The following is a 16,745-nucleotide window of genomic DNA, read 5'->3' as shown; positions in this document are numbered from 1 at the left end:
AACATGCCATCCTCATCACATGCCTCTTCTGCCTGCGTTCTCAATCACGGTGGTTCCCTGACTTCTGGAATGGATGACGAAGTCTAACAGGTATTCCACACCTTGAGGCTAGTCTTAGATGGTGTCAGAAAAACACTATTTCAGCACTGGAACAGCCAAGAATTATCTAAGCTTATCTAACTCTGGGGATGGGGTTAGGGCAGTGGTGGGTTGCCCCCGGTTCGGACCGGTTTGCAAGAACTGGTAGTAAAACCGGCGGGAGGCTCCGCCCACTGACCTGGACATCATCGGGAAGCTTCTGTGGATGTGCAGAAGTGTACAAGCAAGCGAAGCGAGCGCCTGTGCACAGCCCCATTGCGAACCGGTAGTAAAGGTAAGTAGAACCCACCCCTGGGTTAGGGTTAGGGTTAGGGTTAGGGTTAGGGTTAGGGTTAGGTTTAGGGTTAGAAGAGGGGAAGGGAGTATTGTGAGGGTGATTCAAAAAAACAAGATTACAGGCCATATTTTACTGTACTTTGGCACTAATTCAGCTGTAGAATTTCAGATCCTTTTTTATTACTCAACTGAGATAACTGAGATCCAATTGGCCTGCAGATCACGTGTTTTAGCACCAAACTGTAGTCTTTTCTCATGTAGTGGAGATCAAATGACATTTTTGCTTTTGTTTGTTGAGAAACAAGTTTCTCAAGTTTGACAATGTATGTTTCTCAATGGCATATTCACAGTTCTCTTGTTTTACTTTCATAATACTCACATAAGGAAAATTATTGGCTGAGAGTTGTTGGTTACCTGAAATACATTATTGAGCATGGAATTTAATTCAGACCTCTTAAATCTAAATGCAGCAAGTCAGTTCACTGCAACAAGCAAGCCAAAATCTGAGCAAGCCGTGAAAAAGGTGCTTGGATCAAATTCTACTTGTTAGAAACCAAGATATACTTGCTTGGTTGTTAAAGCTGAATCATAGGCGTAGGTCATGTTGCACAGTGCTGACCTAATCCAGTGATAAACCAGCAGATGTATTATGGCCAGGCAGAATTGTTTGAGAATAATATCCCACTTCCAGAGAATTGTATCCACACACACAGTGGGTGTGTTCCTGTCATGCACACCAGTGGTGGGATTCAATTTTTTTTACTACCGGTTCTGTGGGTATGGCTTGGTGGGCGTGGCATGGTGGGCGTGGCAGGGGAAGGATACTGTAAAATCTCCATTCTCTCCCCACTCCATGGGGAGGTTACTGCAAAATCCCCATTTCCTCCTGATCAGCTGGGACTTGGGAGGCAGAGAATAGATGGGGGCGGGCCCAGTCAGAGGTGGTTTTACCGGTTCTCCAAACTACTCAAAATTTCTGCTACCGGTTCTCCAGAACTGGTCAGAACCTGCTGAATACCACCTCTGATGCACACCCTGTCAACAATAAGGGCTATGGGTAAAAGCTGTGCATTTACTAAAGCTAAGAACCACGGCTCTCCTTCAGTTCTCAAAATTGGATAGCAAGTAAGTGTGTATCCTGTTTCATTATGGACCATGTAACAGCCTGGCCTGCCTCCTCATCTATGATAATGCTACTAATGTGTGGAGAACATGAGTTCTTCCACAAATCTGCCATAACCTTCTATATTAGGATGTAGCTGAAGGTCAAATATGTATAAGAGGCTACACATGGCTTTGTTACCTAGTTGTAAGCAAAGAATAGGCGGTGCAAGGTCCTCCATTACTCAACATTCTTGGAGGAAGCAAGGGTGAAGTAGTAGGCAGTAGCAATAATAAATAACATGGTTCAATATTACCTTGGTTTCTGGACCCTATGACCTTCTGCTAATGCTGAAATTTGAGTAGACAATCCTCACACTACTTCAAATATAATTTGGAGGTAGGGATTGATGAGAGTTATGCTATGAATGTGTTTGGGAACAAATTTTGGTGTATACTGCCAGCAAGTCCATGAGAGAATTAATTCATGGCGGCTGTCATATAACTCAACTAGCATTTATCTTTCCTTGAGAAGAAATCTGTCATGACGTGAACTCCACTTTCTAAGCTATTCTAAATTGTTCCAATAACTGGATAAGGGTTGTCAGTGGGGACATCGTATGCTGGTATATTTTTTTGCTGACTGTAAGATAATAGATGCTATTTCAGCTCAGGAATGGGGAAAAGTCTTCTGCTTCAAATCACTGCAGTCTTCTGACTTCCTTCCTAGATGCTGTGTAAGAAAGCCTAACAGCTTGTGATGTCGATTGGTATTATCAAAATAATAGGGAAAAGAATACTTGAATACCAGTTCAATGCGGGTAGCAGTTTCAGCCTGACTCATTCATGGACTGGGGATGAGATAAAGAGAACTTCATGGGGAATGGCAGAGGAAAGATGTGGTTTCAGCCCAGGGGTGAAATCCTGCAGGTTCTGACAGGTTCTGGAGAACCGGTAACGGAAATTTTGAGTAGTTTGGAGAACCGGCAAATACCACCTCTGGCTGGCCCCAGAGTGGGGTGGGAATGGAGATTTTGCAATATCCTTCCCCCAGGAGTGGGGAGGGAATGGGGCTTTTGCAGTATCCTTCCCCTGGAGTGGGGTGGGAATGGAGATTTTGCAGTATCCTTCGCCTGGAGTGGGGTGGGAATGGGGATTTTGTGGTATCCTTCCCTTGCCATGCCCACCAAGCCACACCATGCCCACCAAGCCACGCCCACAGAACCGGTAGTAAAAAAAAATTGAATTTCACCACTGTTACAGTGTGGTGTGCCATAGTTGTATGTAAAAGAGGGAAAGGCATAAAGGTTGATGTTGGAGGATGGAATTTGGTGAGTGTAAGTAGGAATCTACTGGCCAACCTCTGCTTTAAAAATATAGAAGTAGTCCTTGATTTATGACCACAATTGAACCCCAAATTTCTGTTGTTAAATGAGACATTTGTTAAGAAATTTGTTGTTCCTTTTACAACCTTTCTTGTTGTAAACAAGAATCATTGCAGTCGTTAAGTTAGAAACATGGTTAAGTGAATTTGGCTTCCCCATTGACTTTCCTTGTCAGAAGGTCGCAGAAGGGGATCACGTAATCCCAGGATGCTATTGTTGAGTCCGGTGGGTAGAAAGGCAAGAGGCTTGGTTGTATGCTAAACACCAACTTTATTTAAAAATCCATTGTGCTTTGCACGCGTGGGTTCGAATCCCATCCTCGTCGCCACTTGTTGAGTCCGGTGGGTAGAAAGGCGAGAGGCTTGGTTGTATGCTAAACACCAACTTTATTTAAACGTAACAGAACTAACAGGAACGTGTAACTCAAGCAACAACAACTCGCCTGACAGCTCCTTAAATAGTTAGCTGTCAGATTGCACGAACCAATCCCAGGCAGCCATTCTCCCGCTCCCGCAGCTGCTCGCGCCCTAGCCAATCCTTGACGCCTGGCAACAGAGCCGGTTGCGCAGGCGTCATGTCCACGAGTATCCAACACCTATGACCGTCATAAATATGAGTCAATTGCCAAGTGTCTGAATTTTGATCACATGGCCATGGGGATATTGCAATGGTCGTAAGTGTGAAAACAGTCATATCATTTTTTTCAGTGCCGTTGTAACTTTCAACGGTCACTAAAAGAACTTTTGTTAAGTCGAGGACCACCTGTACAAAAGAAATAAGGCAAAGAGGGATAATTATAATGGCTACTAAGCCCTGGCTGCCAGTTGCTTAACATTAGTTTTGATTTAAAGTTATAGCTTGCTTTTTCTGTTCTCCAAGCAAACAAAGTTAAGAGATGAATAAAATATAGTAGGGTGGAAGTTTTAAAACACGATCAGGAAGGGTTTCAAATCTTCATTCAAATATGACCCAGCCACCAAAATTTGGAGGAAACCTCAAATCTTTAATGGAATATAATAACAAGACAGATTTGGGAGGGGCAGAATATGGTGGAAGGACTCTTCCTGATGCAGACTTTGCCCTCTTTCCAGCTAAAAGCAAGACAGATCCTGGCAACCTCTTTTTCTCCCCCTGCCATTTCTTCATTTCATCCCCAACCCATATCTGAGGCAATTTATAATTCTTCTGGTGTTAAAGCTGCCTTTTCCTCCTTCAGCAGGCAACAAGCTGGGCTGGCCTGAGTTAAATTTTAAATTGATTTTAAATTGGGTTATCTTAATTTCGGCCAAAATATTTAATTATTTTAATACTGTTCTTAAATTTTGTATGCTTTGTTTTTATCTTGGCTGTGCACCGCCCTGAGTCCTATTTGGAGAAGGGCGGTATAGAAATTTAATTAATAATAAATAAATAATAAACAACCCATCTAGTTTTAACAATTTAATTTAATATAATTTAATATTTAAATTTATATACCGCCCTTCTCCCAAAGGACTCAGGGCGGTGAACAGCCATAGATAAAAAACATAGAATACAAAATTTAAAAACAAGTTTAAAATATATTAAGCAATTTGGCCCGACAGTTAAAATCCCCCGTTTAAAACTCAAATTAAAATTACACCATTGGAGAGTTAGGCCAGCTCGGCTTGATGAAATAAAAAAGTTTTGAGGGCCCGACGGAAAGTACGTAGATCCGGAATCGTCCGTATCTCCGGGGGGAGCTCGTTCCAGAGGTCAGGTGCTCCCACAGAGAAAGCTCTCCCCCTGGGGGCCGCCAGTCGACATTGTTTGACCGATGGCACCCTTCTCTGTGGGAGCGTACTGGCCGGTCTCGTAAGTATCCTGGTCATGGAGCGCTCTAAAGGTGGTCACCAACACCTTGAATTGCACCCGGAGGACCACCGGGAGCCAGTGCAGCTCACTCAGGAGAGGTGTTACATGGGAGCGCCATGACGCTCCCATAATCACCCACGCGGCCGCATTCTGGACCAGTTGGAGCCTCCGGGTGCTCTTCAAGGGTGTGATCCAATGTGTTTCACTGACCATTCTGTCATTGTGCAAGAGACGAATGGTGTTTGGGGTGAGGGAGATCAACCTAGCATGTATTGTATTGGCACATTAAGGTGATGCAGTTACATCTCCTCATACCTGACCAATGTTCTTAAGGGCCAGCCACAGCCTCTTACTTTTGAATGGGGGGGCGAGTAGTTGAGACCAGTGTGTTCTCACGTTGTTTGCTGCTGACCTTATTGGGTCTACCCTCAAAACCAATATGGGCAGGATAGGAATTGGCATTGGGACAATAATTTTATGATGATATAGCTTTCTGTCAGGGCAAAGAATGATGGGGACCACGTTAACTTGGCAGGGGTAAAGGCTCTTGCTGTGGAGTTCAAGGGCAAGAGAATTAATCCCGATCAGCAAGCATGACAGGAAATTCCCTGTAGTTCTTCTGAAATTATTTGGGAAATTCCCAAAATAGCTTGTAATGGAAAGTAACTTGGAATCAGTAGACTTGTTTTTGCATGCATGCTTAGATCAAGGAAGTGTGAAATCTTCTGCTTTCTATTTTAAGGGTTGATTCACAGCCTGCCCGTAATTAGCCATTTCAGACAATTCACGTCAGTTTGTAGACTTGCTGCAAGTACGGTATATCTGAGAATTGTGAGATGGGAAGTAAAAAATCTTATCCTAAAGTATGCATGGACAGTTGAGCGTGTCAAAAATTTATACTTTGTGGCAGAAGGAAGAAAAAATTAGGCACTGAACTATGAAGATACCTTAAAGGTATGAAGATACTTTTAAGAGCCATGGTGGCACAGTGGTTAGAATGTAGTACTGCAGGTTACTTCTGCTGACTGCCAGCTACCTGCAATTTGGCAGTTCGAATCTCACCACGCTCACCATGTTGACTCAGCCTTCCATCCTTCTGAGTTCGGTAGAATGAGGACCCAGATTGTTGGGGGCAATATGCTGATTCTGTAAACCACTTAGAGAGGGCTGTAAAGCACTGTGAAGTGGTATATAAGTCTAAGTGCTATTGGTACTGTTATTAAATGCCATAGATTATTATAAAGTGCACTTACTTCCTGTTTTTAAACATATTGGCTCCATATTGAAAGCCAAGAAATGAAACTTGGAATCCTAGTAGTCTTCTTCTTGTAAATGGGACCAGCTCTTTTCCAGGTTGAACACATCCACAGTAACAGGCACTGACTTCAGAAGTGGGGCAACGATTAGAGGTTTTTGGACTTGATTGTTTCCTCAGGTATATCTAGAGTAGGCATGAATAGGCTTTTTATTTTTATTGGATAGCTGTGTATACTTTTTAACTTTTCTATCTTTAATCTATGACTATATTTTAATAAACTAAGGGTGCAGATTGGTGATTACAAGTAGTCCTTGACTTACGACCACAATTGAACCCAAAATTTCTGTTGCTAAGTGAGACATTTGTTAAGCAAGTTTTACTCAATTTTCTTGCCACAGTTATTAAGTTAGTATCATGGCTTCCCCATTGACTTTGCTTGTCAGAAGGTTGCAAAAGGTGATTACATGACCCTGGGGATGCTGCAATCCTGCAACCGTTATATTTATAACAGTTTAACTCATATTTATGAGTCAGTTGCCAAGTATCTAAATATTGATCACATGACCATGGGAATGCTGCAACTGTCATAAGTGTAAAAAACGGTCATGTTATTTTTTCAGTGCTGTTGCAACTTCGAAAGGTCACTAAATAAACTTGTAAATCAAGGACTACCTGAAATGTCCTGCCTCTACTTAGGTATATGTAATGCTTGCAACACACTTTAAAAGGGGAATAGGGCTTTGATCACCTGACACCCCTGCCATTTTATAACCAGTGATTGTCACTTCAGATGCCCCTGCCTTGGGCCTCCCTCAATTGGTTCAATATATCTGTATTTTTTGTTTAGAATGCTGATTTTTGGCAGCAGGAATATAAACTTTTAAGTGCATATTTCTTTTAATGATTGAACTCCTCCTTAAAATATTTGCATAAATAACAAATAGGGAATGTCAACACAACATTTTATTCAAACTGTAGGCCATTTCATCATTGATGGCTAAGTTGCAGGCATTAATTTTTGCTGTATACATTGGATTTATGCTGTAATTGAACAGAGTAGATTGCTCTTTAGGGGCTTATCCAGCTAGCCCAGCTATAGTCCTTTTTGAGAAATTCTATTTGTCTTAACCTATTGTTCATTTTATTAACAGTCAGGTGATGTTCAGTTATCAATTATTTGTTTAGTAATAGTGTCCATAGGCTGCTCCAATCTGTATAGATGTTAGGTACTCTGTTTCCCCCCCCAAATAAGATATCCTCTGATAATAAGCCCAATTGGGTTTTTGAGCGCATGGCAGTAAGACCAAACGCTTATTTCAGGGTTCAAAAAAATAAAAGACAGGGTCTTATTTTCAGAGAAACATGGTAAGTTTCAAGCACAATAAATTAAAAACCATAAAAATGAACTAAATATGATGGTTGCCCAGATACAACTAGGGGCCAAAAGCACACTGAAATAATACTCATTTATTTGCTTTTAGAGAGAGTTTGGGTCATTCATACATAAGTCAAGAGAAATAATTTTTGGTAGAGCAGAGACTACCCCTGAAAAGTCCTTTCACCTGCTCCACCACCCATGTGGCTCAGCAGGAGGTGGGACTGAAAATGTTGCATTGGACAGGTGGATTCTATTGTGGAGATGGTTGCCTTGTGTATCTCAGTGCTGCACTAGTTCTTTATTGTGTTATTTGTATCTATAATGTTGTTTTTATCTCTTTATCTTTATCCATCCATCATGTATGTATGTATGTATGTATGTATGTATGTATGTATGTATGTATCCATTCATCCATCCATCCATCCATCCATCTATTATCTCTCCTCTCTCTCTGCTTGTGTCTGCACTTCTGCAAATCCTTTTCAGAAATATCTTGCTTCCTTGTTGTTATATCTGACCCTGAGTGTAGGTTTTTTAAAAATTCATCTATCATTCAGTGACAAGAAAAAAATTCAGTATTTTTGGTTACTGACTATCAGTGGTTACTCCCATTCTAGAAAAACAACGACCTTGAAATCCAGTAGAATTAGTAATTCTTATCCACCCTCTCTTCTTTCTTTCTTTCCTTCCTATTTATCTTACTGGCCCAAATTCAAGTTCTTCACAAGAGTTAAGATAAGAACATCATTGCTTCCAGTAATATTATTATATCCACTTTTTTTAAAGAAAAGAGCAACTACAATATGGCTCCTAGATGTGGTTTTCAATATAGGATTTCCTGCCAATTGCTTGCCAAAAATGATCACTGCAGCTCCCATTGGTCTCATATGTTTCAATACCAAGATGCAATAGTGGATTTCTCCTATTAACCCTCTAACTTTGACCCAAACATGTCCCACTATTTTTAAATGCAATATTTTTATAATGTTGCTTCTTCATCATCCTCAGCCCACAAGGGAGGCATCTTATTGTCAGGGTTCCAAGTAATACCCCCAACAAAAAAAGAATCCGAGGCTAGAAGTTCCTCAAAGTTTCACTTTATTAGAGATGTCATATTGGCACATCTAGGAAAATCCAAATCTGAAAGCTTCCAGGTTTTCCCCATCCGAAGGAAAGTCAAAGTCCCTTCCCCTGCACCCACATGTCCATCACACGGTCCAATCAATCCACCGTCCCAACTGGAGATGCCTCCTAGTTACATCACTTCAGGTACAGGCTGAACATCCTTGACTCCCAGAGAAAAGAATGTTGTTATGGCTAGATATCTCTATAACTCCATGCAATCCCCCCTCCCAATTTCCCACAGCACTAAGTGTGGCAGCCCTGAAGATCCAAAGAAAAAGATGGCCTCCAGAGCTGACCCTTATAGTCTTTTGCTTGTTCCATGTTTAATATAGTGCTTTCTCTTGCCTGCCTAGACAGCTTTTGTTATAGACCCAATCAAGTACACTTTATTGACAATGTGGTTGCTGAATAGATCACTATCATGATCTGCCCTGCAGCTATTGGACACCTCCTCCTCTACAGTTGATGGATTAAAAAAAAAATTTTTTTTTTGAGAGTGCTAATCTTATGTTGTTGAGAAGGGAGATTTAAAGTGGAAGCCAAATTCGGCCAGTTGTGGGTTGTTGGTTTTGGTCACCAATGAGAGCATTATAGGCTCTTTACTGCCTCTGTTTTATGTGGCCATAACTTTTAGGGTTAACATTTTGTTAGCTCTTAAGCTGTTTTGCTTATTCCACAGGGTATTTCTAGGTGCTATTGGTCATGGCCACTCCCTGCCAGCTCTGATAATTCTTGGCAGGCATGGTAGAGGATGAAACTTGCTTGTTATCAAACAGCCGCTCCCTCTTTATCCGGTACCACTCTTCCGTGCCTGTTGACCTGCCTAACTGGTCAGAGTTACAACGGAAGGGTAAGGAATGAAGCAAGGAGAGTTTTTTTGTGAAAGTCATCAAGGCCACAAATACTTTCATTAAGACTTTGGAAAGGAAGAAGTGTGGAAGCTGAACTTGACTGAGTCATGCGGTGCAATACAGGTTACTAGAGGAAAGGCTAACCGGTTGGAAAAGAAGGGAGTTAGCCATCTATGGCAAAACATATTTCTAGATGCACTTGTCCTTCACATGGTGAAAAAGAACAGAGGTTCAGAGAGACCACTGAATTGAAAAAAGTTGGATTTTGATTACTTAAATTTTCTGTACTTTATCCCTAAGCCTCCCTCCCATAATCTGGAGCAGAGGTGGGTTTCAGCAGGTTCTGACCAGTTTTGGAGAACCAGTAGTGGAAATTTTGAGTAGTTCTGAGAACTGGTAGTAAAAATTCTGATTGGTCCTGCCCCCATCTATTCTCTGCCTCCCAAGTCCCATCTGATCAGGAGGAAATGGGGATTTTGCAGTAACCTTCCCCTGGATTGGGGAGGGAATGGAGATTTTACAGTATCCTTCCACTGGAGTGGGGAGGGAATGGAGATTTTACAGTATCCTTCCCCTGCGACACCCACCAAGCCACACCCACCAAGCCATGCCACGCCCACCAAGTCACACCCACAGAACCGGTAGTAAAAAATTTTGAAACCCACCACTGATCTGGAGATTTTACTACTGTATATAGGTAGAATTTGCTTAATAACTGATTGCTTAGTGACTGTTTGAAGTTATGATAGGCCTCTCCAGAGCTACCGCTACTTACAACCTGTTTTGAAAGTTCTGACGACCACGCCTCTTGATGGTTATATGATTGAATTTTGGGTGCTTGGCAACCAGCTTGCATTTTACAGTTGTTTGCAGTGTCCCGTTGTTGCATAACCATGATTTTCAGCATTTTTTGCAGGTTTCTGGCATTTGCCTCCAGTTTTTGCAAAAAGTGACCATTGGGGAAAACAGGCTTGCTTAATGACCAGTGTGTTTACTTAACGACCACCACAAAAAAGATCATAAATTTGAGTGCAGTCATGTGATGAGCCATAACCACTGCCATGACTTACCACCGTAAAAGCCAGTTTGGTCTGATGGTTAAGGCACCACGCTAGAAAGCGGAAGATCACGAGTTCAAGTCCCAACCTACCGCCTGGGTGACTTCAGGCCAGTCACTCTTTCTCAGCCCAACCCAGCTCACAGGGCTGTTGGTTGTTGCTGTTGGGAAAATAGGAGGAAGGTGTGTTGGATATGTTCACTGCCTTATTTGTAAACATAATAAAGGTGGGGTATAAATAAATAATAAACAAATAAATTAATTAAAAAATTCCTGTCTCAATTAAAGTTGTAAGTCAAAAACTATCTGTATAGTTTGGCAAATTAAAGGAGGTGCTATTAATCAGCGGGTCTATGCATTCGACATTAGCATGAAGTTCAGAATGGTTCCTTCCTCCTGCCAATATTTACGTACCTTTCTTGGTAGTTCACTGGTAGCAACTGGCATGAAGGAAAAATAGCCACAGAAGAGGAAACAGAATGCCTTGTCATGCTATCAAGGTATGCTACATAATAGCCATCAATAGTGGATGAAGAGCAGCACAAAGATTGCTTTAAAAAAACCCAATATATAGCCCAGCCAGCTGAAGGAACCTTGTGAGGCGCTGGAGAAAGTGGGAGGGATCTTCCTAAAATTTCATATATCCTCTGCATCTTCTGAGCTACCTTTCAAAAGAACACTAGTTCAGAAATACTTGAACTAGTAGGCCACGGATGCACAGAGGAGCCACTGTGTGAAACAGAGGAATGTCCCTGATACTCCTTACAATCTCTCTTTCATTCTTTTGACTGACTAGCTGAATACCCGTGCTCTGCTATGAAACTATGTGATCGGGTTTGATAAATTGACACTTACAGCTTGAAAATTAATGAGTACTTATGATCGGCCTCTCCTCTCCTCTTCTCTCCCTCAGCCTTGTCCCACAGAAGCCTCCTCGATCCTATCCCCTTCTCTCCCTCAGGCTTGCCCCACAGAAGCCTCCCCTATCCTATCCCCTTCTCTCCCTCAGGCTTGCCGCACAGAGGCCTCTCCTATCCCCTTCTCTCCCCCAGGCTTGCCCCACAGAAGCCTCCCTGATCCTATCCCCTTCTCTTCCTCAGGCTTGCCCCACAGAAGCCTCCCCTATCCTATCCCCTGCTTGCTGCTGTGAAAGTAAAACTGAAACTGAAACTCCTCTCCTCTGCTTGTGTTTTGCATTTGGAACAGATTTCTTTTCAGGTGGGGAGGGGGAGTAGAACTCCTTAGCATCAGAGCCTGTTAATCATAATATAGGAAATACTAATGCTGTGATGGTCATTTCAAAAAATCCTTTCTTAGTGAGCACCTAGAAGCCAAGAGGAACATATGTGGCAAATTTCAAGTTTGTAGGCTGTACGGTTCTGGAGATTTTGTGATGATGTGTGAGTGGTGTTTTGCTTTTATATATATACTGTAGATGGGAGACAGGTGGCATGTTGATTTAATAAATTACTATCATCGTTATTTGGTGATTGCGCTCGTGCGCGATGCGAACCGGTGGTAAAACTGATTAGAACCCACCACTACTTCATTGATCTTGATATGGAAGCACAGTCAATTTATGCTGGTGTAGTTTTCTAGAGGAAATCATGCTCATGCAGTCATGAAGAAGACCTTCTGTGTATGTGGTATGAGCAGGGGATGGAATGCAAGAAAAACTGATGCAGTTTTCATTTCAAGGAAAGAGGAAATCTTGCTTCTTGCTGTTGCTCTATCCACTAGGATGAGACCTCTTCTTCCCTGAAAACAACCATTTGTAACTTTTTGTTATTCAGTCGCTAAGTCACATCTGACTTTTTACAACCCCATGAACCATAGCATGTCAGTCCCCTCCCCCCTTCCAGTGTCTCCTGAAATCCACCCAAACCCATGGCCACCACGTCGATGACACTATCTAACCATCTCATTCTTTGCTGTCCCCTTCTCCTTTTGCCTTCAATCTTTCCCAACATCAGCATCTTTTTCAGTGAGTCCTGTCTTCTCATTTGGTAGCCAAAGTACAGGTAGTCCTTGACTTATGACCACAATCGAGCCCAACATTTCTGTAGTTAAGTGAGACACGTTTTAAGTGAGTTTTGCCCCATTTTGCGACCTTTCTTGCATCAGTTGTTAAGTAATAAGTTAGTAACCTGGTTGTTAAGTGAATCTGGCTTCCCCATTGATTTTGCTTGTCAGAAGGTCACAAAAGGCAATCACATGACCTTGGACACTGCAATTATTTTGATCACATGATCATGGGGATGCTGCAAAGGTCATAACTGTGAACAAATGTCATAAGGTTTTCAGTGCCGTTGTAACTTTGAACAGTCACTAAACGAATTGTAAATTGAGAACTACCTGTATTTGAGTTTCAGGAGAGAAGGACGATGGCTTCCTCCTCCCAGTACATATGCAATGAGGACAAACTCCTCTGTGAGCTAGAGAAGGAAGAAGTAAATTAAAGGGCCATCTGACATCTCTTTAAATTTTATTGTTTCCATGTCAATGGCCCCTTACTCTGATTGACCTAATAATGTGAGCATCTCTGAGAGCTTCTGATACTTTAAATAAATACCATAAAATAAATTTCAGGTGCGAAAGCAGAACTAACCTTGATACATATGAAATTAGGGGATATATTTTCAAGATGATGTAACTTCCAAGCAGCCTCAATTTCTGGCATGTTTAGTGAAGCATTTAAGCTGCTTTGGTTTCTTCAGAATGTCACAGATGTTGCAATGCATATATTAAACATTAGCTACTCTGAGAGAAAATTCCCTGGCAGACAAACAAAAGGTAAAAATACTCTCAAATTCACCTTAACTCTGGATGAATGCCTTGTATTCTTGTGGTTTTCTTGGCATGATATGCCCTTGGCGTCTTCTGAAATACTGTTTTCTATTTCCTCATTTAACCAGCTTCTCTGGAATTTCCAGGTGGGACCCCATCCAAATATTAACCAAGCCCAATTCTCCTTAGCTTCTGAGATCAGTGGAGTGATTAAAACACTCAAACAGCAAGAGTACAAATATAGCAATAAACAGCATGGGGAATATGGAAAAAAAAGTATGAATTCCATTATCCCTACAGAAAGTAGACATTAAGAAAACAAATTCTTATAACAATTTGCAGAATAAGTGCCTCCCCTTAGGAAAAGCTTTCCAGAGCTAGAGGCCCACAACTGAGATGGCCTCTTTCTTGTGGCCACCCACCTTCATTTGGTAGAAATATCTGAAGGACATCTTCACATGTTGTCAAAGAAGGAAGAAGGAGCTGGTTATTTCAGGATTCTCTTATTACTGTTCTACAGCACTGTGCTACAAATCTTGTAAACAGTGGTGGGATTCAAATTTTTTAATACTGGTTCTGTGGGCGTGGTGTGGCTTGGTGGGCATGGCTTGGTGGGCATGGTAGGGGAAGGATATTGTAAAATCTCCATTCCCACCCCAATCCAGGGGAAGGTTACTGCAAAATCCCCATTTTCTCCCGATCAGCTGGGACTCGGGAGGCAGAGAATAGATGGGGGCGGGGCCAGTCAGAGGTGGTATTTACCGGTTCTCCAAACTACTCAAAATTTCTGCTACCGGTTCTCCAGAACTGGTCAGAACCTGCTGAAACCCACCTCTGCTTATAAGACTCCAGAAGTTACTAAATCCTAACTCTCAGAAGACCATGCTACCATGGCCAGTGATGAGGAAAGCAGGGTCTTGATAATCTACCACACCTATCTCTTGTTAACCATAGCATATTCCAGTTTCTATACAGAGAAACTGCAGGAAGATTCTGTGTGAATCTTCAGGGATCTGACAGTGATGAGTTAAAATTGTTGAAAATAAGTCACATGGGATGGGTAAACAAATCCAAGGTGAGATTGTTTACTTGGGATAATAATCCCAATGTTACAACATTCTATGTTATAATACCTTCCTCTGTTTATTCTTTCTCTTCATTCTCCCCCCTCCTCTCAATAAATAATGCAGACCAACCCATAAACAACAGGGAAAATGTATTATTTAATCCCCTTTGACTGCTGTTGCATCAGGGGAAAACATGGTTCTTAATTTAGCTAAGCTTTGGGCAGATTTACTTTCTGAATATACATTGTGAGCCCATTTTAGTGAATACACACTTATGTGTCCTTACATACCCCTGTTTCAATATAATATAACATAGATCTGTGATGGTGAACCTATGGCACGCGTGCCACAGGTGGCATGTGTAGCCATATCAGCGGGCACGCAAGCTCATCTCTGGCACGCATGCATGCACTGGCCAGCTGATTTTCGGGCCTTCTGGGCCCACCAGAAGTAGGGAAACAGGCTGTTTCCTGCCTCCGGAGGTCCTCAGGGGTTGGTGGGAAAGGCCTGTTTTTTGCTGTCCCCAGCCTTCAGAGCCTCTCTAGGAGTCTGGGGATTGCGGAAAACGGCTTCCCCACCATCCCAGAGGCCCTGTGGAGGCCAGAAACGGCCTGTTTGCCAACTTCCGGTGGGACTGGAAGTTGGTTAACGGGCCATTCTCTGCCTCCAGAGGGCCTCTGGGGGGGGGAAGGCTGTTTTCACCCTCCCCAGACTCCTAGAGAGGCTCTGGAGGCTCGGGATAGCAAAAAACGGGCCTTCCGGTCCCACCGGAAGTTGGCAAACGGGCTGTGTCTGGCCTCCGGAGGGTCTCCGGGGCGGTGGGGAAGGCCATTTTCACCTTCCTCAGAGTCCTAGAAAGGCTCTGGTGCCAGGTGAGAGAGAAAAACAGGCCTACTGGGCCATCACATGCCAGGAGCGGGGTGAGGGGTGGGAGCAGGGGCCAACGCGCGCATGCATGGGGGCGGGGAGCATAGAATTATAGGTGTGGGCACACACGCGTGTGACCCCCCCCAGTTCCCCCAGCACACGATGGTAAAAAGGTTAGCCATCACTGACATAGATGAATCCCTAAAATATACCCTAATGATTTTCAGCATATTGCATAAAGTCCAGTTTAAATCATGATTGCAAAATAATTTTTCTATTAGCTAAGTTTAAAAAACCCAGTGATGTAGAGGAGTTTTGAAAATTGCTTTGAAACTTTTGCTTTGAACTTTTTTTGTATGTTTGCTTTTGTTCCACTAGACCAGCTTATATGTTAAGTTGATTGAGCTACTTGGATTTTGTTGTGTTTTGTTTGGCAAACTAGAATACGGAGGAAGTAGTGGGGGGAGACAGACCTATGTAGAATGACATGAATGTAGTGATGAATAGGAGAAAAATCTGTACCGCAGAGTTTCATTTTCTACCAATGTTTTCCTGGCTTTGGGATCATATGTGGAAATTCTGATGATATCAGTGTAAGTGAACAACAGTAAAAAGCACCTTTGATGCCTGGAAATTGTGAAATGGAATGCTTGAACCCAAAGTCAGTTAGAAAGAGGAAAAAGTTTAGCTGGATCTATTTTCCTTAGTAATCCCATATAGCTGGGTCTAGAAAGTCATGTATGGAACGAATTTAGTGGCTAACCAGTAAAATTATTCAGGAAATCCTGGTTCCAATCTCATTTCAGCCAAGAAGTATGTCTCAGATCCATGTGTCATTTAAAATAACATTGAATCAATATTGTATGAAGTACTCAACAATTGCCAAAGATGAGCATTGCAATAATTACCCAGGTATGTATGTATGTATTTATTTATTTATTTATAATATGCATATATCCCACACAGTAGTGGGATTCAAATGCAGTCGCTACTGGTTCGCTCGTGGGCGTGTGGTGCTCATGTAATGCTTTTGCGCATGCGCAGAAGCTTCTGCACATGTGCAGAGACGTCCAGGTGGGTGGGCGGAGCCTCCCGCCACTGCCTCTACTGGTTTGCCCGATCCGGGGCGAACCAATAGCAACCCACCACTGATCCCACAGCTTCTTTATGGGCTAGAGAACAATCTTCCCTAAATAGCCTGAGAGATTTGGAGGGTGAAAAAGGAACGGAAGGGACAATAAACATAAGTAATAAGTCTAATAAATGACAAATCAGCCCAGGTGACAAGAAAGCTGGGAAAAAGTGTTTCAAATTATTCAGAGACTCTGACCTGTTGAATGAATTCACTGAAAATGAGATGGGAAATTCCTCTGGCAGTTTCCAAGGCTCTGTATTTTTCCCAAAATTAATATTAAAGATATTTTACTTGAGTCTTTGTAGAAGGAGAACCATGTTAATCTATGGTAGTAAAAAAAATGAGAAGATGGTACTTTTTTCACTAATACATTTTATTAAAAGGCATCATGAGCTGCAGCCTACTTTAGCAGATGCATAGAGTGGCTAAATTGATATAGATTTAAATAAGGGAGGGGGAAGACAAGTGTGGTTGTGCAGATGTAGGTTACCTCACCACAGTTTAAACCCTAATGCATTAAAAAGTG

This window comes from Pituophis catenifer, unplaced genomic scaffold (assembly GCF_029215685.1).
Source record: "Pituophis catenifer annectens isolate HBS135680 unplaced genomic scaffold, rPitCat1.0.hap2 SCAF_2, whole genome shotgun sequence".
Classification (NCBI taxonomy): Eukaryota; Metazoa; Chordata; class Lepidosauria; order Squamata; family Colubridae; genus Pituophis; species Pituophis catenifer.
The sequence above is the reverse complement of the archived record's forward strand: the minus strand, read 5'-3'. Positions refer to the sequence as shown.